This window comes from Lepus europaeus, chromosome 1 (assembly GCF_033115175.1).
Source record: "Lepus europaeus isolate LE1 chromosome 1, mLepTim1.pri, whole genome shotgun sequence".
In the NCBI taxonomy this organism is placed as follows: Eukaryota; Metazoa; Chordata; class Mammalia; order Lagomorpha; family Leporidae; genus Lepus; species Lepus europaeus.
This window is the reverse complement of record NC_084827.1, coordinates 42514550-42538377: the sequence shown is the minus strand read 5'-3', so window position 1 is coordinate 42538377 and position 23828 is coordinate 42514550. Positions and strand designations below refer to the sequence as shown.

At 41.4% G+C, this 23828-nt stretch overlaps 1 protein-coding gene across 5 annotated transcripts in view; it reads left to right on the top strand.

Moving 5' to 3' along the window:
* The first annotated feature begins 698 nt into the window (after positions 1-698).
* PHTF2 (putative homeodomain transcription factor 2) overlaps positions 699-23828 on the top strand; it is a 134947-nt gene continuing 111817 nt past the window's right edge. For all 5 annotated transcript variants that reach the window (XM_062211063.1, XM_062211153.1, XM_062211238.1 and 2 more), the window contains exon 1: positions 699-807. The gene's annotated coding sequence lies outside the window, so the exon portion shown is untranslated. The remainder of the gene's footprint in view (positions 808-23828) is intronic.

Here is a 23828-nt window from a genome sequence, read left to right as displayed (position 1 = left end):
CGGCCGCACCGCCAGAGGCAGCGGGGTGGGGGGACAGCGCCGCGGCGCCATGCGGGCCGGGGCCGAGCCCCGGACTCACCTGGCAGCACCGCCGGTCGGAGAGCGGAGAGGGCCGCGAAGATGAGGAAGGGCGCCAGCTTGGATCCTGGTCCTTTTCCACACTTTCCCCCCCATGAAATCCTGAACCCGTCACATGATAATTAAGAATAAGATTCAGTTCCGCCTCTATAAACCAGCACGGTAGAAGCTCGCCGAATGCTACCTCAAGGCCACGCCCATATCCGGGGCTGGTTCTCACCGCCCCTGGCCCTACCCTAGAAGGCGGGGAGGACGCCAATCTGGGTTCAGAAGCCGCTTTCCCTGCGGTAATTGGACGACTTGGCTGCCAGTGAAAAACCAACCGACCTTTCCTCTCATTCAGTTTCGACAGAAAGGCGGCAATAAGAGACCCCCACGGGGCCCGCCTCCTCTACTGCCACAGGGTAGCAGGAAAGTCAGTCTAAGCGCAGCCTAGTGTCTCCGTGGCCCCATTGGGCGCATAGATGCCAATCAGAGCAGACAGTGCTCGGCCCCGCCCCCTGCGGAGGAGCCCCGCCTCCCCACGCGCCCTCCCCGCCAGAGCGCGGGGACTGCAGGCTCCAGCGCAAAATCCTGCGGGAGAGGGGGTGGGGCGACGCTCTGGAAGCCGCGCGCCCGCTCGCAGCCTTGTTGTAGCACCTCAGGCTCCCGCGGCGGTGGCGGCGCTCGCCTCGGTGTCTCCCGCGCGCTCCCCAGCCGCCTCCTAGCGGTGCGGCGCCCGCTTCTACGGTAAGAGCGGCATCCCCTCCGCGCCTGGGCGGGCCGGGCCGTGCTGTGGCGATCGCGGGGTTCGGACGGAATCCCGAGGATGGATCCGGATGAGGGAGGCGAGCCGCCGGTGGGATGGAGGTGGGCGCCCCGGGGCCGGCGCGTCGCCCTCCGCCGCCGGTGACTTCCCAGGCAGCGTCCGGCACCTGCGGGCCCGGCTCCCTCGCGGCCGCCTCGCATCTTTTGGCGGGTGGCGGAGGCTCAGCTTCCCTGCTCCGGAGCCCGATCCTCGGCGGTGACGGGCCGAAGCCGCCCCTCGGCAGGCCCCTCTCCCTCGCTTCCTTCGCTCGGCGCGGGGCTGGGGGGCCCTTCGCGTCCCGGAGGGCGTGCGCGGGCGTCGGGGCTCGCCGGCGGGGGCGCGCGCGGGGCGCGGGCTGTGAGGGAGGGTCGCAGCCCTGCACCCGCTGCGCCCGGCACCCTGGAGTCTGCCCATCCCGCTGCCGGCTGCCGGCTGCCGAGCGGGTGCCGACTGTGGACGCGCGGGCCCCGGGGGTGTTTCCCGGCTGCAAACAATACCCTGGTCCCTGAGCATGCTTCACCTTTTCGTGTTTCTTGTCCGCCCGATCCTTGACGGCCAGGGTTCTGTATTGTTCCTTCCAACTCGGCAGCTCCTTGTGCTAACTTCAGGCATCGTTCTGCCACTGATCTGTCACTCTGAGTATCTTCAGCCCGGGAATAACCAGGAACTGCTTTGTAGGAACATAGACTACCCAGGGAAATAAAGAATCTGGAAAATTTTATGTATCTCAGTAATGTGCTTTACATGCCCAAGGACTTCTAAATTCATGGTGCGTGTGTTAAATATGTTGTAACTTACACTTGCTGTCTTTGTTCTTGGTGTCTTCTGCTTACTTAGAGATTATACTTTATGTGTGATGCTGCGGTTTTATAGTTTTTGGTTAGCTCTTGCCAGACGTTTTTAGGCGTTGCTTTCATTTTTCCTTCTTCTGAGACTTTGCTTATATACTTAATGTTTGATCCTGTTTTTAGATATTTTTGTACAATGTGTTGACTGCAAAACTGGACTTTTTTTTCAAACAGTTTTTTAGTATTAGAAGAGGAATTCTGAGAATGTGGAAATTGTACTTTAGTCTGAAGAGCCATAAAGTAGCATGCAGATTTTAAATCCTGACTTGGATTTGGAGTACAGACTGCTAAGTGTAAGAGAAACGGGTCTGTCTTGTCAATTGCAGTAGCTCAGCCTCCAGACTCCGGAGGAGAGGAATGTGGAAGTCTGGGGAGAATGAGCCATGTCTGGGACCAGAAACAAGGGAATTCCTGGAAAATTTTGTGCTCTGGAAATAGCCTGCCTCCCACCCAGGTTACAGTTATCCGTGTGCGTCAGATAGGATTTTTAGATGTGAGTGAGGCGAGCAGTGTCTGCGTTCTAGTTGTCACCACTTGATAGTAGAGCATGAAAATGCAACGTGTAAATCAAGTGTAGCTCACAGTGGGTTCACTCTTGCACAGTGAAACCTCCAAGAGTGAACTCTTTGTGAGCCCAAATTGGCACTGGATAGTTGGTTCTAAAAATAAAGGAGGTAGTCTGAGCAATTTTAAAATCATGAGTCTTTTTGGCTCGTTCATTTAATGCAAAATAGCAAGAAATTTGTAATGAAAAAAGGCTTTGTTGGACTGAGCCAGAGAGAATTTAGGGTGGCATGTGGAAAAAGTGAGGATCAAAAAATAGTTGGACTGCTTATGAATTATCTCATTTAATCTTTATAATCCTATGAGGTGGAAGTACTGTGATTGTTGCCCACAATATTTTATAGATGAGTTAATCAAGTCTTAGGTTAACTCATTTGTTCGAGATTTCAGTGCTAATAAATTCATGGAGGTGGGTTCACATCCGTGCCATCTAAGTCCAAAGCCACTGTGGTTTATTACCCCCAGTAAAATTGGCTTCTGAAAGATTTAATAGGAGACTAATCAGTGGAAAATAATGCTGCAAAGCCATAAACTGAATCCAGACTTGTATCTAGTAACACTTTGGGGTCGTAGTGTAATAGGCACCACTGAGTGTTGTTGAAGATGTGGGGATGGAGTCACCTTCCTTGACTTTGGGAAGTGTCATTTGAATAAATGGTGATAACACAGTATATGATATAAGCATAGAAACTATAGTTTAATGGAAAGAGAATTCAAAGAATTGCAGAAGATAAGAGTGAATTCCTATTGGGTTTTGTGACTTGAACATGATACCAAATGTCTTTTAGCATCAGTTTCTTATTTGTTTAATGGAGAGGATAAGGCTCCAAGGGGACATTAAGCATTAAATAAAATAAAGTACTGGCACATAGTAAACACTGAGTAAATAAGAAGGAGCAAATAATTTCAGGTGGCACTGTTGAGAGGTTTAGGAGTGGAGTTACCGCTCGAATCCTGAAGGCTCAAAGGTAGTTTCAATAGAAGGGGAAGGAGGGCATTTGGCACAGAGCAGGAGAAGGCAGAGTCTTCTTACAGGAATATGGATTGCTAAGGGGATTGTAAGAGCTTTCTATAAAAAGTGTTTGCAAAGGCCAACCTTAAATGGTAATTGTATATAGATGTGGCTGGGCAAAGTGAATATTACCCAATTCTGGTGGTTGGACATTACATGCTTAAATAATAAAACTGTAGGAAAACCTCGACCATTTTTCCATTGTTACTTTCAAAAAATTTTTTTTACTTTCCAACATTTTCCCAGTGCCATTTAAAAATCTTTATTTCCAAACGTGTCCAGCTAAGCAATTGTTTCATTGAGAGATTTCGTTGTAAGCTGTAAAAGAAGACTGACAAACATTCCTGGAGGCATTGGCATTTGATTTGTGGAAGGGATTTAGGGTTACTTGTCATTGTGCTTCTTCCACCCTTTGACCCCTTTACCTAGTCTGTTTCCACAGTCAATACCGGAAACTCCCCTTTCCCTATATTCTGCTTCTTCTTTTTTTTTTTTTTCCTTTTTGAGTTTTTTTAAATCTATTTGTTTAAAGGGAGACAGACAGAAATAGGCTGAGAGAGATTTTCCATCTGCTGGTTGGGGCTGGGCCGGCCTGAAGCCAGGAGCTCGGAACTGCATCCAGGTCTTCCATGTGCATGGCAGGGACCAAAGTACTTGAGCCATCACCTGCTTCCTCCCCAACACCACGCCTGCCCCGTACACTTTAGCAGGAAGCTGGATCCACAGTGGAGCAGGGACTGCAGCCAAGACACTCTAATAGGGGTTGCAATTGTCCCAAGCAGCATCTTAACTGCTGTGTCACAGTGCTCACTGACAGACTTTTTTTTTTTTTTTTTTAAGATTTATTTATTTATTTGAAAGAATTACACAGAGAGAAGGAAAGGCAGAGTGAGAGAGAAGTTCACTCCCCAGTTGGCCGCAACTGATGGAGCTGTGCCTGTCTTCCTCTGGGTCTCCCACATGGGTGCGGGGGCCCAAGGACTTGGCACCATCTTCTGCTTTCCCAGGCCACAGCAGAGAGCTGGATCGGAAGTGGAGCAGCCAGCACCCGAACCGGCATCCATATGGGATGCTGATACTGCAAGTGGCGGCTTTACCCGCTACAACACAGCACCGGCCCCTGACAGTCTTCTTAACTCCAACTTGGGATGTGGCAGTGGGAAATGTGTTTTAATTCCGGACTGTCCTTGCAAATCTGAGGGAAAAAATCCCATGCTTCTGTCTCAGCTTAAAACAAAACTGGAAATGCTCACAATTGAATTTATAAATGTGGAACATCTCTTGATGACCAGAAGCCTATGACTAAGTTGGAAATATTAATTGACATTTAGGAAAGCTGCGTTTTTGTTTCAGTTTGTTAGGCTCAGTCAGATTGCTGAAGTGACACCCCATATAGAGGTGAGTTTTCAGGTGAGAACGACTGACTGCTTAATAGAATAGGTAGTTTTAAAGCACTAGGAAAGAAAATATGGAGGACTTCACCCTGAGCAAGGAACAGGAACTAGGGCAGGAAATAGCTGTGGCTGAACCACTACCTGATAATAATCATAACATGCTTCAATTTAACATTTAATGAAAGGAAGTAAAAAAAAAAAAAGTGCATAGTATGCAGCTTTCCAGTTTCAGTAAGGAAAAGGGCTGCTAAAACTTTATCTTTAGAAATTTTGAAGGCCTTGCAGTCAGCACTCATATTTGTTGTACAAATGGTAGTACCTTAGTGAAACATTCAGTATGGGGTTTCTTACAGAAAGCCAAAACGCAAGTTTTGTTACACAGTTAGAGTCTCAATTCTGCCATCGACTACTTGTGTGACTTCAGACTCATTATGTGATTTTTTTTTTTTTGAGGTTCAGTTTTCATAAAAAGAGATTTCTTTGCAAAATTTTAAGAATTAAATGAAATAATGTGTGTCGAGTACCTGACAATTCTTTGTCTGTAAGACTTGCTTAAAAAAATGGTTACTGCAAATATTGGCCTGTATTGAACAGGTCTTCTTTTTTATATGCAATTCTTAAATAAAATGAGGAAAATCAGAAAATGGCAAACAAGGAAATGACACTTTACAAGGAGACAATAATGATAAATAGCTAACAGGCTGGGTTCAATAAAGAATCATTATAGCCACATATAAAAGAAGGGAAAATGCTTTCTTATTATCGGTTTTTTTCCTGAGGAAAAGTTAAAATTATTAAACCAGGTAAAATAAATAAATAAATAAGGTATTGCTGTTCTAGATAACAGTTAAAAAAAAAAAAAAATTGAAATTGGGTCCCAGTGCTGTGAATTAAGGGTATGAGAATGGGACTCATTTTCTCAAATCTCTTAACCACCTTCTGATTTATTTCTAAACTTTTTGAGGTATATCATTAATTGTAGAGTTATAGGGGCCAGCGCTGTGGCATAGCAGGTTAAAGCTGTGGCCTGAAGCGCCGGCATGCCACATGGGCGCTGATTCTAGTCCTGGCTGCTCCTATTCCGATCCGGCTCTCTGCTGTGGCCTGGGAAAGCAGTGGAAGATGGCCCAAGTCCTTGGGCCCCTGCACCCACGTAGGGGACATGGAAGAAGCTCCTGGCTCCTGGCTTCAGATTGGTGCAGCTCCGGCCATTGCAGCCATCTGGGGAATGATCCAGCGGATGGAAGACCTCTCTTTCTGATCTCTCTCTCTGTAACTCTTTCAAATAAACAAAATAAATTTTTAAAAAAAAAATTGTAGAGTTATAGTGAAAGCTTTAATTAGAAGTAATCCTTGGGAGATAGAGCAGGCAAATTTACACAGATTCTTAAGTGTTCATTGCATGTATCCCATTGCCTACTTGTATATATCTTTTGGGTGCTGAATGTATAAATATATCATTTGTTGGAAAATAAATACATATTCTTGTTCCCAAATAGTTTTCCTCTTGTATTCCCAATCCTGATAAGTGGATTTTCTAGCATGCAAGCCAAAAATCACGATGTGTCCTTATTCTTTTTCTCTCCATGTCTAACCAGTCACTGGGTCTGATCATTCCCTCTACTAGTTATCTATCGTCCAGTTATGCCCTATCCCATCCCACGATGAAAAAGAAAAAACAATCCATTGCCACTCACTTAGTTCAGGCTCTCATGATTTTCCCTAAATTGTTATTTTCCTTACTTTAAATTTAGCCTCATTGTAATCATTTCTCTTTTTTCTTATTTTTTAAAAGATTTATTTATTTATTTATTTATTTGAAAGGCAGAGGCAGAGAGATCTTACATCTGCTGGTTCACTTCCCTAATAGCCACAACGAAACTGGACCGATCTGAAGCTAGGAGCCAGGAGCTTCCTCCGGGTCTCCCACATGGGTGCAGGGGCCCAGGGGCTTGGACCATCTTCCATTGCTTTCCTAGGACATTAGCAGGGAGCCGGTTGGAAGTGGAGCAGCTGGAACTCAAACCAGTGCCCATATGGGATGCTGGCACTGCAGGCTGCAGCTTTACCTGCTACACCACAGCACTGGCCCCTATAATCATTTCTTTACATAGCTTCCTTTCAGAGGGTTTTTGCTGAAGTATTAATATGTGCTTAGTGCCTGCACATGATAGTTAATAAATATTTGAGCCCTCCATATATCCTTTTATTGTAAAGATTTATTTCTTTGAAAGAGTGACAGAGAAAGAGTAAAGAGAGAGATCTTCCATCTGCTGGTTTGCTCCCCAAATGCTCCTAAAGGGTTTAGGAAAAGGCTGCTTTTCCCTGGCCAATACCAGGGAGCAGGATCATAAGGCAACATCACAGGCGGAGGCTTCACCCCCTACAGCTGGCTGCAGCTGGCCTCAGGGACTGAAATTCTTAGGCTATCAGTGCCGCATTCCCCAGCACGTTATCTGGAAGCTGGGTTGGAAGTGGAGTTGTAGGTACCTGAGTGGGTTGTCTGATAAGAGATGCAGGGCATCCCAAGTGGTGATTTCATCACTGCTCTCCAACACCTGCTTCCCTCCCTGGAGCTTAAGCTGTAGACAGCACCAAATGACTTGCATATCTAGGCCCAAAGTTTTCTCTGGGGGAAAGATTTTAACTGCACAGTGAATTCCTTTAATAGATAAAGGGTTATTCAGTTAATTTATTCTTGAGTGGGTATTGATAGTTCATGTCTCTGAAATGATTTGTTCATTTAAATTGTTATAGTCATTGGAATAAATTGTTCCTAACGTTTACATACCTTTTTTAATGTCAAATCTATAGTAATGTCCCTGCTCACATTCCTAACTAATATTGTCTATCTTTACTCTTTTTTTTCTCCTGTTCACTCTGTCTAGAGGTTTATCTATTTTATTAATCTTTTCAAAGAACCAGCTTTTGGCTTACCTATATTTATATCTTAATATTTATATATTTATACATATTTTTTACTTATATAATTTTGTGTTCTCCGTTTCATTGTTTGCTATTTTTTTGTCTTTACTATTCCCCTTTTTACTGTTTACTTGACATTTTATTTGACCTGATTGGCTAGAATCTTAAGGTAGAAGCTTAGCTCATTAATTTGAAACTTTTTTTCTCTTTTAAATCAATGTTTAATACTATGAAATTAGTAGTGTTATGACTGTATCCCAGGAGGTTTTTTGTTGTTATTGTTGTTGCTGTTTGGTTTTTTGTTTAATTTGAAAGACAGAGAGAGAAAAAGAAAGAGCCAGCAAGCTTGCACGCGAGTGCTTCCACTGGTTCATTCCTCACATGCCTGAAATGGGGCTGGGCCAAGCCAAACACAGGAAGTCTGGTGTGGGTGACAGGAGCCATCACAACTATCTCCCTGTGTTTGTGTTAGCAGGAAGCTGGAATTGGGAGCTGGAACTGGGACCCGAACTCATGCCCTTTGATATGGGATGTAGGCATCTTAACTTCAAGTCAAATGCCCACCCCACCCCGAGAGTTTTTATGTGTTGTATTTTCATTTTCATTTAGTTTCAGAATCCTTAGACTCTTATTGGTTATAGGGAAGTATGTGCGTGAGTTTCCAAATATTTGGGGATTTTTTTAGTTACTGGTTTCTAAGTTAATTTCATTGTGGTTACACAACATAGTTTGTAGGATTTGAATCATCTAAATTTTATTGAGTTTTGGTTTATGGCCCAGAATATGGTCTGTCTTAGTAAATGATTCATGTGTCCTTGAAAATAACGTTGGGTGGAGTGTTCTGTGCCAGTTAAGTTAAAGTTGGTTGATTTGATTGTTAAGTTGTCTGTGTCTTTATTGATTGTCTGCCTGCTTGTTTATGATTATCATGTTTTGAGAGAAGGATATTGAAAAACATATAATTATGAACTTGCTGATTTCTCCATGCAGTTCTGTCAGCTTTTGCTTCACATATGAGGAGGCTTCAAGAAGTTTGTGGAAATGGAATTAAAAGATAATGTGCATTTTTCATGAACTTTTTGAAGGAGCCTTGGATTTTGAAATTCTGTTCCCAGATACACATATAAAGTACTTGAAGAAGTTCATGGAAAATGGGACAGAACAACAAGTTTATTTTGTTGTGAAACAGTCTTTGGAATCCATATATATGAAGGGTTTTCAGAAAGTTGATGAAAAATGTGTATTATAAAAGCTATTCGTGGCCGGCGCCGGGGCTCAATAGACTAATCCTCCACCTTGTGGCGCCGGCACACCGGGTTCTAGTCCCAGTCGGGGCGCTGGATTCTGTCCCAGTTGCACCTCTTCCAGGCCAGCTCTCTGCTGTGGCCAGGGAGTGCAGTGGAGGATGGCCCAAGTCCTTGGGCCCTGCACCTGCATGGGAGACCAGGGTAAGCACCTGGCTTCTGCCATCGGATCAGCGCGCTGGCCGCGGCAGCCATTGGAGGGTGAACCAACGGCAAAGGAAGACCTTTCTCTCTGTCTCTCTCTCTCACTGTCCACTCTGCCTGTCAAAAAAAAAAAAAAAAAAAAAAAAAAAAAGCTATTCGTGCAGTTCAACAACTTTTTATACCAAAATAAATTTGTACTTTTTTTAAAAGATTTATTTCTTTGAAAGAGTTACAGAAAGAGAGAAGAGAGAAGAAATTAGCACTTCCAACCACTGATTCACTTTTTTTTAATACAGTAGGAAAAAACCTTTTCTTTTTTAAGATTTATTTATTTATTTGAAAGGCAGAGTTACAGGGAGTCAGAGGCAGAGAGGGAGAGACAGAAGACTTCCATCCACTGGTTCATTCCCCAGATGGCTTCAATGTGCCGACCCAATGCCAGGAGCCAGGAGCTTCTTCTGGATCTCCCACACGGGTGCAGCAGCCCAAGCACTTGGACCATCTTCCACTCCTTTTCCAGGGCATAGCAGGGAGCTGGATTGGAAGTGGAGCAGCTGGGGCCTTCACTGATTAACTCTTCAAATGGCCAAAGCATCTGGTGGTATTGGGCCAGGACATAAGCCAGAAACCCAGAACTCCATCCAGGCAGGGCTCTCATTTGATGACAGGGACCCAGGTACTTGGGCCATCCTTCTTCTCCTTTCCCAGGCCATTAGGGAAATGGATTGGAAATGGAGCACCTGAGTCTCAAACCAGCCCTCATATGGAATGCTGGTGTTGGAGGTGTTTGGCTTAACCTGCTACACTATGACACCAGCTCTTTCCTTGAACTTTTAAAAGTATTTGCATATGTAATTTAGGATTTTGTGATTTTTGGATGAATGGAATCCTTTTATCATTGTAAATTTACCCTCTTTATCTCTGGTAGTATGTTTTTCTGTGAAATTTACTTTGGGTGGCTATTCCAGCACTTTTTGGATTCGTATTAGCATGGTATATATTTTCCTAGTCTTTTGCTTTGTGTCTATTCATGTGTCTTTACCTAAAGTGGGTTTCTGGTAGACAGCATATTTTTTGGTCTTGCTTTTTTAAATCCAATTTTCTTAATCTCTGCCTTTTGAATTTAGTCTGTTTGTGTTTAATGTGGATTACTGATAGCTGTTGGATTTAAATCTATTATCTTGTGATTTTTTTTGTGTGTCTTTTGTGCTTTCCTTTGGACTATTTTGAATATTTTTGTTTGTTTATTTACAAGAGGGAGAGACAGACAAGTGAGAGAGAGTGTGCGAGAGCAGGAACTCCCATCTACTGGTTCACTCTCTCAATGTTTATAATGGCTGGGGCTGGGCCAGAACCAAACCTCAGACCTAGGAACTGGGAGCACAATCCAGGTCTTCCACATGGGTTACAGTAATCTAATGATGTGAGCCATCACCTGCTTCCCAGAATCTGCATGGGCAGGAAACTGGAGTTAGCAGCTGGAGCCTGGAGTTGAACTCAAGATACTCCAGTGTGGGACCTGGGTATCTTAACTGCTACTTTAAATGCCTGATCCCTTGGTATTTTTAATTACTCTGTTTTATATTCTTTGGGACTTATTATCTATAGTTCTATTTATTTATAGGGCTAGTATACCTCTTTAGTCTACTTTTGAGTTTTGTATAAGAATCGTATAACACTATACTTCTGTTTCCCCTTTCTCAAAATTTGTGCCATTATCATATACTTTAATCCTATATCTGTTATAAATCACAATATGTTGTTGATTTTTTAGCTTTAAAGGGATTTAAAGCAAATTTTTAGGAAAAAAAGGGTGTTCTTAAAAGTTATGTACATGTTTGCCATTGTCTTCAGTCCTTTGAGTAGATAAGTGTCCCATTTGGGCCCACGCTGTGGCGCAGCAGGTTAACACCCTGGCGCCGGTATCCCATATGGGTGCCGGTTCGAGTCATGGCTGCTCCATTTCCAATCCAGTTCTCTGCTGTGTCCTGGGATAGCTGTAGAAGATGGCCCAAGTCCTTGGGCCCCAGCACCCATGTGGGATACCCAGAAGAAGCTCCTGGCTCCTGGTTTCAGATTGGTGCAGCTCTGGCCGTTGTGGCCAACTGGGGAGTGAACCATTGGATGGAAGACCTCTCTCTGTCTTTCTCTCTCTCTGTCTCTGTGTAACTCTGACTTTCAAATAAATAAATAAATCTTAAAAAAAAAAAAAACAACTGTCCCATTTGACGTTATTTTCCTTCTGCCTGAAGGACTTCTTTATCATTTATTGTAGTGCTGAACTGCTGATGAGTTCTTTCAGCTTTAAATATCTGAAAAACCTCTTTGACTTCATTTTTGAAATATATTTTTGCTAGGATAGAATTCCATGTTGACAATTTTTTCCTTTCAGGACTTTAAAGGTACTCTTCTCCTATTTTCTCATTTACTTTTTTGGGGACACAAAATCTACTGTTTCTGTGTATATAAAGTGTCTTTTTCCTCTGGCTAGTTTTAAGATTTTTTTCTTTACCACTGACTTTAGGTACTTTCATTATGATGTGCTTTTGTGTAGTTTTCTTAATGTTTCTTATGCTTGAAGTTTGTTGAGCTTCTTGGATTTGTGGAGTTACCATTTTCATTAAACTTAGGAAAGTTTTGAGCATTACCTCTTCTAGTTTTTTTGTCCTACTCTCTTCTCTGGTGTTCCAGTTACACGTTTGACATTGTCCCACAGCTAACTGGTCCTGTTTCTTTCCTTTTAGAAGTCTTTTTTCCCCCCTCTTCCTATTTCTATTTTGAATAATGTTTATTGTTGTGTCTTCAAGTTTACTGGCCTTTTCTTGTGCCAGTTTCTAATCTACTGTTAATCTCATACAGTATATTTTTATCAGACAATGCAGTTCTCATCTGTAAAAGGTTGAGTCTTTATGTCTTTCGTGTTTCTCTTTAACATATATAAGCTTTCTTCTACTTTCTTGAATATGTGGAACTTATAATAGCTATTTTATAAATTGTGGTAAAAATATATAATACGAAATTTACCATCTTAACCATTTTTTTAAGTATATAGTGCAGTAGTGTTAAGTATATTCACATTTTTGTAAAACAAATCTTAAGAACTTTATCTTGCAAATATGAAACTCTGTAATCATTAAAATATAACTTTTATTCCCTCCTCTCTACCCCAGACCTAGGTGATCACCTTTCAGCTTTGTTTCTAAGACTTTGTCTATTCCAGGTGCCTCATTGTATTAGTCAGCTTTTTGACATTATAACCTAAATACCTGGGAGAAACTAATTTATAAAGAAAAAGGTTAGGGCCGGCGCCATGGCTCAATTGGTTAATCCTCTGCCTGCGGTGCCAGCATCCCATATGGGTGCCAGGTTCTAGTCCTGGTTGCTCCTCTTCCAGTCCAGCTCTCTGCTGTGGCGCAGGAAGGCAGTGGAGGATGGCCCAAGTGCTTGGGCCCTTGCACCCATATGAGAGACCAGGAAGAAGCACCTGGCTCCTGGCTTCGGATTGGCATAGCTCCAGCTGTAGTGGCCATTTGAGGGGTAAACCAACGGAAGGAAGACCTTTGTCTTGCCCTCTCACTGTCTAACTCTATCTGTCAAATAATAAAAAAAAAAAAAGGTTTATTTTTGCTCACAGATCTGGAGGTGCACAGTACAAGCTGAGGTGGCTGTGTTGGTGTGGTATCTAATGTGGGCACTGGATGGTGGAAAGTCTGCAGAAGAAGGATCAGATGATGAGCCAGGAAGCAGAGAGATAGGGAGCCCACTTACTCAGGTCCAGGTGATCTCTTCTTACAGAGATACCATGATTTGATCGTGAGAGCTCCAGCCTAGTACAATCAGTCCGTAGCTTAGGGACTTAAATGCCTGCATGAGTTGAGGAGGCAAATACTGTTCATATTGTATCACATATATCAGTGGGATCATAGAGTATTTGTGTTTCTATGCTTGGCTTATTTCAGTTAGTGTAATATCCTCGAGGTTCATCCATGTTTGTGGCATGTGGCAGGATTTCCTTCCTTTTTAAGGCTGAATAATATTTTATTGTATGTGTATACTACATGTTTGTTCATCTGCAGTGAGCATTTGGGTTGCTTCCATTTCCTGGCTGTTGTGAATTACACAGTATTACACTACTGGGAATATAGCCATGCAGATCTCTCTGAGACTCCACTTTCAGTGCTTCTAGATATATACCCAGTAATGTGGTTGATATGGTAGTTTTATTTTTAGGTTTTTGAGAAATCTCCATACTGTTTTCCAAAGTGACTTCACCATTTTACAATTCCACCAACAGTGCAGAAGAGTTCCAGGTTCTTCCTGGTCTCCAATATTTGTTATTTTCTGTCTTTATGTCTTTTTAAATATATTTATTTATTTGAGAGAGAACAGGAGACAGAAAGCTCCTGTCCACTGGTTTACTGCTCAGATGCCTGCAACAGCCGGAACTGAGCCAGGCTGAAGCCAGGAGCCTGAAATTCAGTCCAGGTCTCCCATGCAGGTAGCAGGAACCCAGCTACTGAGTCAACACCTGTGCTGTCTCAGGGTGCACATTAGCAAGAACCTGGAATAGAGGGTGGAGCTAGGGCTCAAACCCAGGTTCTGTGATACAGGATGTAACTTAACCACTGGGCCAAATGGCTGCTCCTGTTTTTGTTTTTTGTCTTAAAGATATATTTATTTATTTACAGAGAGAGAGAGAATGAGAATGAGATCAAGATCTGCCCATTTTAAAATCAGGTTTTTATTTTTAAGTAGCAGGAGTCTTTTATATTCGGGTTATTAACCCCTTACCTAATATATGATTTGCACATATTTTCTCCCCTCCTGTAGCTTGCCTTTTCTCTCAGCTATGTCCTTTGGTGCACAAAGATGTTTAAGTTTGACACAGTCCTGTTTGTCTGTTTTTTGCTTTTGTTGCCTATACTTTTAGTGTCATCCCAAGAAATTGCTATCAAGTCCAGTGTCATGAAGCTTTTTTACCTGTTTTTTTCTTGTCAGAGTTTTGTAATTCTAGGTCTTGCATTTAAGTCTTTACTCCATATCTAGTTAATTTTTGTAGGTTATGTAAGCTAAAGACCCACCTTCAATGTCTTGCACTGTGGATGTGCAGTTTTCCCAGCATGATTTTTTGAGGAGACTATTCTTTGCCCCCAGTGGTCTTGGTACCCTTGTCAAAGGTCATCTGATCCTCAACACCTGGAGGTTTAGTATTTCCAGAGTGTCTCTTCTGTTTCATTTCTCTGTGTGCCTTTATTCCAGCAAGTACTACACTGGTTCCTGTGTCTTTGTCTTGAGATCAAGAAGTCAGAATCTTCAAAATTTATTCTTCTTTTTCAAAATTGTTTTGGCTTTTTGTGGTCTTGTAAGAGTCCATATGAATTTTAGCAAAGTTTTTTCTATATATGTAAAAATTGCCATTGGATTTTGACAGGGTTTGCACTGAATCTGTTGATTGGTTTGTATGTACATCTTAACAATATTGTCTTCCTCTGTGTTAAACATAGGATTTCTTTCCATTTACTTGTGTCTTTAATTTCTTTAAGCAGTATTTTGTATATAACAGATGTAATGTCCTTGTTCACAAATCCTGTCGTCTGTGTTGTTTCTGTGCCTGTCTTTCATTGCAGGTTATCTTTTCTTGTTTCTTTATGTGCCAGCTAACTTTCATTTGGATGTCAGACATTGTATGTCAGATGTTGTTTGAAACTGGATTTTCTTTCTATACCCTTAAATACTTCTGATCTTTGTTGTAGGACACAGTTAAATAGCTCAGATATGGTTTAATCCTTTAAGGCCTTTTTTTCTAAAAAAAAAAAAAAAAGATTTTTATTTATTTATTTGAGATGTAGAGTTACAGATTGAGAGAGGGAGAAACAGAGGGAAAGGTCTTCCATCCACTTGTTTAACTGGCCCCCATTCCTCAGTCAATATCCTTCTGAATATGTAGCTGTTACCCATTATTACAGGATTTCTACAGTCTCTGGCTGTGAATTTTTTAAGCATCCTTTTATGAACTTTGGTAATCGTTACTCCTTTCTATTGATTTTTTTTCCCTGCCTCGGGTACTTTTCCTGTGCACGTGTTCTGATCAGTGCTCCACTGAAGACTAAGCAGAAACTTCCTGCAGAGCTCCAGAGGTTTCTTGATGCAGCTATCTTCTCTTGGTAATTTGCCCTGGGAACTCCAGCTGCCTTGGTGTCCCTGAATATTCAAATCTGTCTTCTCAGCTTGGGGAGACTTCTGGTCTGTGGTCCTGAAAATTCTAGAGGTGACACACTGGACAGTCACAGGGCTCATTTTTTCCTTCCTGTCTTTCCCAGATCACTGTCCCGTGCATCCTTGTGATCCAGTGCCTGTAAGCATTTCACTTATTTTGCCTAATTTTTATCTATTAGTCTATCACAGATAGAAGTGAAATTCCTGTATATGGAGTTTAAAAATAATAACCTAAATGGAAAAATCCAAAAGCACCATTTTTAGAATTAAAGTTAAAGTTAAACCCCATGCTTTAAGAGTGCATGTGCATTGCTTGGCCAGAATCAGAGTACACAGTGTGTGTGAGTGGCTAAGTGTGAGTGGCTAAATGTGTTAATGTTCTTCCTCAAGGTTCCTATTTCACTTGAACAAATGAAAGCATACATGCTGAATTAAGTGGTAAGCAACTAGTGGTATTTTCTTCTTTGTAAATCTGTTTTCTTTTGACAACAAAACTCCATACATGTGTATAAAATGTCTAGTTAGTTTCTAAGGAAGATTCATGAGAAGTGTTCATTTCTCTAAGGGAATAATAACTCAGATTTTATCATCATTGAAAAATATTTGCAACACTGACTGAAAGTACTACATAAAATCCTTTCATAGTTTGGATAGTCAATTTAACTTTACCTTGAAAATAATCTTAAGAATTATTAGAACCCTCTGTAAGCAAAATAGGTTTAATATGGGGTTAACCTAGCTCCTCATTGGTTATAGGCATTTGGAATGACCTTTGGCCTTTCTTCTAATGAAGTTGGATTGTGTAGTAAATTTGTAAAATTAAAGCACAGTGCTAGTTTTCTGTGTTTACTTCTCTTTCACAATAGCCACCTTAAATGAGAAAAATAAACAGTTATAAGAGGAAGGAAGGTTTTATGTGTGTTAAGTCAGTGCTTTGCTTTTAAAAATTAACATCAGAAATGAGATTATTTTAAAACTGAATTAAAGATTATCATGGTTATTTTCTTTTTTATTTTGACCTAATTTAAGATTGTTTTAAAAAGTTACAAGAGTGATATAAAAAATTCCAGAATAACCATTACCAAGATTACCCAAATATTAATATTTTATAACATTTGCTTTATTTTTCCTCTCAGTATACCTAAGTTTTTGTTTCCTAAAAGGAAGATAATTCTATTAAATATAGCATAATGATCACACTCAGGAAATTAAATTGATGCAATATTGTGTAGTCTGCAGGCATTATTCACATTTCACCAGTTATAGTAATAATACTGTTGCTTTTGAAAAAAAGATTCCAGGATCACTTGCAGCATTTAGTTGTCATATCTCCAGTTCCTTTAAATTGGATTTTTTTAAAGTTTTTTTTTTTTTTAAGTTTGGATTTCATATTGACATTTTCAAAGTGTTGAGGCCAGTTATTTTATAGATTCCTTCAATTTGAGTTTTTTACCTTATGATTAGATTGATGTTATATACTTTGGGCAGAAGTACCAGAGACGTAATGTGCATTTCTGTGCATTATGTGAGGAAGAAAATGCTGAAATTTTGCCTACTAGTGGTGATCACTTTGTTCATTTAGTGAAGGAAGTAGCTGCTAGGTTTCTCTACGGTAAAGTCACTATTTTACTCTTTGTAATGAATAAGTATTTTGTAGAAATACTTTGAGATTGTGTAAATGCCCTGCTACTCTCAGATTTATTTGTTAGTTTTTTTTTTTTTTTTAAAGGCAAACATGTGGGTGGGATGGGGTCTAGCAGCTGCCCTGAGAGCCTGTGGTGTCCTGGGACTGCCACAAACATGGGGGCAGATGGGATGACCTCACTTGGGTTATCGCCTCGAGGTCATCTTTTTTTTTTTTTAAGGCGTATTTGTTAGTTTTAACATCTGTTGGTGATTCTTGCATGAGTCAGTCATTATCAAGTTAGTTGCCAAATTTTTGCAATTCTCTAATTTATTCTATGTTTATTAGCTGACTTCCTGGATAAAAGCTTTCCTGTTTAATTATTCATTGATACCAGTGTGGATTCATTGATTCATATTTTATCTTTTTGTCAATGTCTGCTTTTTTTGAGCATTTTCTCATGTTATGACCCAATAAGATACTCCAGAATTATCCTGTGCTGTCTGTGCCTCAATCCTGAAGTCAGGTATTTCTCTAAGGAGTGCTGGTTTCTTTTCCAATGGGATGGAGTTTGAGAATCTGGGCACCAGATACGCTCACTGCTGCTGAGGAATCATTGCTTCCAGCTCCTCTCAGAGGACATAGCTAACTGTATACATGTATGTGTGAGTACATTTGTGTCTAGAGATTGAGAAAGGAGTACTGAATTAACCAGTGTCATGATTGCTAAAAATAAAAAAGTGAATGCAGTCTTAGGTTGTATGACAAGTGATAATGGCCTTTATTAAAAGAAGTTACAGCTCCTCTTTGTTTTGTATTCTTCAGACAAATATATTATTTTGTTGATCACTGGATTCTAGAGATTACCTGTGTCTTACCTGGTAAGGAAGATAACCTGGATAGTGATAGATCTGGAAATCATGTTATGTGAAGAAAAGTTGAAGGAGCTGAGAACATTGAGATTGGAAGAAGATTAATAAGAGCATGTACTTATTCTGTGAAGTTGTTTGAAAGCAGAAGTAGTACATTTATTGTGTGCTTCTTTAGTGTATGTAACTAATATGGATGATTGGAACTTAAGAGAGAGATGTAAATTTGTCTCTGCATAAGGACAATTTAAGACAAACTCTTTCTCTAATGAAGGAGGCTGCCTTGAAAACCTCAAATTTAGGGGGTCACATTGTGGTGTAGAGGATAAAGCTGCCACCAATGACATTGGCATTCCATATGGGTATCAGTTCAAGTCCTGGCTGCTTGACTTCCAATCTAGCTCCCTAACTAATGTGCCTGGGAAAGCAGCAAAAGATGGCCCAAGAGCTTGGGCCCCAGCACCCATGTGGAGAGCTAGAAGCCATGGGCCCCACTGTGGCCATTTTGGGAAATGAACCGGCAGATGGAAGATATCTCTCTGCCTCTTCCCCTCTCTCTCTGTAACTCTGCCTTTCAAAAAAAAAAAAAAAAACTAGTTATTCTATTTCTAATCAGAGGAAAAGTTTGTTTATATAATTTGTGCTGTGAGAAGCTGGAACTACTTGAAACTAGTCTACGTATGCTATATTTAGTGGCTAAGTTAATGGCTATGTCTCACAAGATGCATCATGAGGAAAGGATTCTGTTTAAAGGAAGCAACAAATGTGTACATAATCTCCTTTTGGATATTTATAATGCATTGTAATACATTAAAGGCTCTCAGATGTCTCCTGAAGGAAGGAATTCTGTTTGACTTTTTCTGATTTAGTAGGGAGAGACGGGCTGGGTTGCAGATGTAATTACAGATACAGTATACGTGGCATTTGAATAAAGATGTTTGATGTGATCGCCAAGGGACTGAGTAAGATAGAGATGATATCCAACGACTGAGCTCAGGAGATGATGAAAACCAGCAAAGAAATTGAAGTGACCAGAGAAGAGCAAATCAAATAGAAAAGTTTCCTAGAAGTGGAATGTTCAGGAAGAAAGAATGACTACGTCCTGTACTGCTGACAGGTGGACAGCTGAGACCTGACCATTGGATTTAGCAACCAGAAATCACTGGTGTCTCTTTAAAAAAATTTTTAATATATATTTTTTTGAGAGGCAGAGAGATGAGAAAGAGGGAGATAACTCATCCATTCATCCACTCTCCCAATGGGGACTGCTGTGGCCAGTGCTGGGTTGGGCCAAAGCTGGAAGCTGGGATCTCAGATCAGGTCTCCCATGTGCAAGGCAGGAATCCAACCACCCGAGCCATCACCTGCTGCCCCCAGGGTCTGCATTAACTCGGAAACTGGAATCAGGAGCCAGAACCAAGATTTTTGTCAGCTAACAAATACATAACCTTATTTTTACACGTGTTTCTGTTTAAAAACACCTAATTTAATACTTAATGCTAATTTATTAGCACTGAACTCACAGCTAATAGTTCTGTAACTCATGTCTGAATAAAAACTAACACATATACTTTTTTCTGTAAGACACTTTAAAGCCTTGTTGTACTTAGAAACAACTACATTGCACTTTAGTTCTGTAATTGGGAGCATTTTAAAGAACAAAAATCCCAACAGAAATGCTGAGTGTCCTCTAATTGGATTCAATTCTGGCACTATCTACTTGGAGATAGTGTCCTATCTCACAGGTTGAGGCTCAGTCTTCAAGACTGCTCCTCACCCTGACTTGACTTTTTCAGTTTTTAAAAAATGTATTTGAGAAGGGAAGACAGAGAGCAAGAGTGCAAACTTGCCAAATGCCGGCAACATCAGGGGCTGGGCTGGGGTGTAGCCAGGGATCAGAAACAATCCAGGTCGCCCATGCGAGTGACAGGAACCCAATTACTGGAGCCATCACCGCTGCCTCCCAGGATCTGCATCAGCAGGAAGCTGTAGCCAGGAATCAGACTCAGGTATTCGGATATGGAATGCAGTTGTCTTAACTGCTAGGCTAAAGGCCAGCTCCACCCCTGAATTTAGATGCCTGTCTAAAGCCCCAGGTTGGTTTACCTGTGTTTTTGACCAATTGGGTATAAACTGTGGTTCTACAGCCCCCTCCTCAGGTTCCTTCGCTTTAATGGCTTGCAGAACTGAGAGAGATATATTTACTGGTTCATAATACAAGATACTACAAAGAATATAGATGAAGAGATACTTAGGGCACTGTATGGGAGAAGGTGCACAAAGCTTCCATTCCCTTCCTGGGAGCTCCTCCCTTCAGGAGCCTCCACATACCCAGCCATTTGGAAGTTCTTCAACCCCGTCCTTTTGGAGTCTTGTGGAGGCTTCATCGATAAGCGTGATTGCTAGTAGACTGGATTGGGAAGCCCGGAGGCACTGTCTGTTCAGACTCTTATTGGCTGCTTTGTACAGCATTTCTTCCTCCAGGGTGTGGGACAGAGTTCATGAAATGAAGAAGGCTTATCTTTCCGACAAGGTAGGTTAGAAAAGGGGAAAATTAGAGTTTGTGTGATCTGCCTTGAAAAGAGAATCGTGAGACAGGAGCCATGTTTAAAAACCAAAGCATAGGGGCTGGCACTGTGGTGTAGCAGGTAAAGCTACCGCCTGCAGTGCTGGCATCTCATATGGGCACCGGTTCGTGTCCTGACTGCTCCACTTCTGATCCAGCTCTCTGCTATGGCCTGGGAAAGTAGTAGAAGATGACCCAAGTCCTTGGGCCCCTGCACCCACGTGGGAGACCTGAAGAAGCTCCTGGCTCATGGCTTTGGATAGGTGCAACTCCAGTCATTGTGGCCAACTGGGGAGTCAATCAGCAGATGGAAGACCTCTCTCTCTCTCTCTCTGCCTCTGCTTCTCTCTCTGTGTAACTCTGCCTTTCAAATAAATAAATAAATAAATCTTTAAAAGAAAATCAAAGCATAGGAACAGGTATTAGGACTAGCCATTAAGACACTTGGGACACTCACATCCCATGTTGGAGTGCCTGGATTTGAGTCCTGGCTCTGTTCCCAATTTCAGCTGTCTGCTACTGTGCACCCTGGGAAGTAACAGGTGATGGCTGAAGTGTTGGGTCCCTGGCACTCATGTGGAAGACATAGATTGATTCCCAGCTTCCAACTTTGGCTTGACCCATCTCCAGGTGTTTTGGGCATTTGGGAATGGATTAGTGGATGGGAGCTCTGGCAGCCTTCCTCTCGCTGTCTCAAATAAGTGAAACAACAAAACAAAACATATATGTCATAATAGAGTACCGCCTTTGCTCCCATTGCCAATGATGTCTGAGTTACCGATCTTTGAAGTTTTTTGTTGATTTTAAGGATTGAGTTGATAAGCTCCTTTCTCTACTGTTGCCGGGTAAACATTTGTAAACATTTATCTTCTTTCAAACTTTCTTTTGTTATTGTCTTTGTCCTCTCTGCCCTTGTGTGCCTTTGATGTCATTTTAGATATTTTAAGGGTGTGAAGTTAGATTCCTGTGAAGGTCTACCACCTCTCTGCCTCTGCCCCAGAAGTTTGCAATATTCAAATATAAGTCACTCTTTAAATCTTTAAAGCTATCAGAGCATCATTGCTTATATGTATGTTCTCATTGTTTAATTTCCTGTGGTGATCTGGGCCTAGGTGAATCTGAAGTAACTCGCCAAGTAGGTCAGAGCAAGGAGAAAGTTATTTTAGACAAAGGAAACACCACTAGTGCTAGAAGGCAAGCATCAAATATGAGGGTATTCACAAAGGTCGTGGAAAATGAGTATTTCTATTGAGGAGGGTAGGTAAGAGGTCCCGTGTGGAAGAAGAAGGTAGAGATGACAAGTGCTACTGTTTGTGAAGGATTTTTAAAAGGAGGGTCTTAAGTTTGGTGCTGATTAAACATTTTTTCTTAGGCAGTGGGAAATCACTGAGATTTTTCAGTAATGAGGTCAGCGTTTTAAAAAGTGATCCAAGTGAAGAAACAGTAAGAGACCGTTGAAGCAGTCCTGGTAATAGATGATACAGGCCATTACCAGGTCTGTGGTTAGTGGGCCGGGGAGGGTCACATCAGAGAGGTTTGGAGGTGTGGTGAATGTGGTTCCTGTGTGCCAGGGTTAGTAGTTGTTTGGTGGTAGTGGTAGGAGATAGGAAAGGGGAAGAGATTTGAAGAGAGAAAATGCTTTCTAGTTTGTTCTTGGACTTAGTTGTAAGTTAAACTTCACAGAAGAGCTTAATTTATGGCCCTGTGTTTTCTGCTTATTATCTTGACTTTATAGCAAGAATTGAAGCTGGGTGTAGTCCCTTTACTTCCTTCTCTTAGAAATAGCAGAAGTAAAAGTGCAGCTGTTGTCAGTTTAGAACCCTATCTTAGAATATTTAAATTGTACTTTTTAGTTGAACCAGCAACTTAAAAGATTGAGTTTAGTACTTAAAAAACAGATGTTTTAAAAAGTAAATGTAGGTATTTCTGAGTAAAAATGAAGCAGGCTCATAGAATTTTTCTTTGCTGAAACCAAAGAGGGAAGGAAAAAGTGGGTGGAGGGATGGCAAAAAAATCAAAGGAGCATACAAAACAAGGGACAGCTGTAACCTTATTTCAAATACTCCGAAAACTGGAGGGCATGGACAAAAATGAAAAGATTTGGTATGACCATACTTTTGTTGTAGCGCCCTATTCCAGAAACAAGACTAAGAAAAGAAGAGGCCTATAAAACATTCAGAAGTCTCGCTGATACTCTGTAGAAAAGCAGACCTAAGAGCTGAGTAGGGAACCAAGACCCTACATCGTAGTGCCGAGTCTCAATAGAGGCAGGGGGCATTGCCATTTCTTCAGAGATAAGGGCAAGAACCAAAGCCCAGGAAGGTAGTAGACTCACTGCCCACTGTGTGGATGGATCCTGGTCCAGGATATCTCAGAACACCTCAGCCATGGCTGTGTTCAGTGCTATTTTTGCTTTTATTTTGCTGTGTCTTCAGAGTGCAGAAAAATAGATAAAAACTCAATACTCCTCAAATTAAGTTTGTATATATATGCTTAATGATGTGCACAGAAATAAGAATGTTGCCAGCTAAGGTGAGAAAGGTATCAGAAATTGTCAAGGAGAACCTATTGGATATAGAGTTAATAGGAGCTCAGGATAGCAATCTCCATGTTGAACATGATTTTAAACAATGACATGGCACCTCTACAAATAATGCCACAGGAAAGAAAAAAAAAAAAAAGGAAAGAATAACCATAAATGACCATCCCATGTAGGAATAACTGTATTCCTGAAATAGAGACTCCAACAAATGGAACAGATATTTAGAAATATAATCTGGACAGAAATCACTGAAATGAAATGTGCATGTGCAGAGAAAAGACAAGCTAAATATCAGGAAAAAAATTTTATGAAGTCATTCAAATTGACCGTACCCTAGTAGTTACTAACTTCAAAAATAAGTAGAGAATTACTTTGTCCTCTTGGCAAAAAAAGAGAACAAAACCTTTTTAATGGGAAAAAGATTCCAGCTGACTGACCACGTCCCAGTTATGGTCAATTCTAGAAGACAGTAGAGCAGTATTTGCACACGTACACCCAACAGTATCGTTAGATTAAGTTTGACTGCAGTTAACAGTGGCTAGAACTACTACAAGGATTTACAATCTTGGGTAGAAGAAGTGTGGAAGTAGCCCAAAAGTGGTGTAGTGCCTTAGAGACAGTCCAGACTCCTTCCTGTCTGCGGAAGTCCGTGCTTTCTATCCTCAGCTTCACTGTCCCTGGTGGCTGCTGGAGCTATTAAAACAGCAAATGGGGTAGTAGGAAATGGAAAGTGGGGAAGGAACAAAAGAGCTTCCACTAACTGCAAGTTCTATCAATGCTGTTGCTTGTGAAGACCAGAACATAGTCATGGCGACACCTAGCTGCAAGACAGGTTAGGAAAAATCTTTCTTTGGGCAGCGGTGTGCCACCAACATTTTGGAAGAAAGAGGACCATAGAATAATGGGAGTCAACTAGCAGTGTCTGCCATGCCAAGCAGATGGTTAATTAGATACA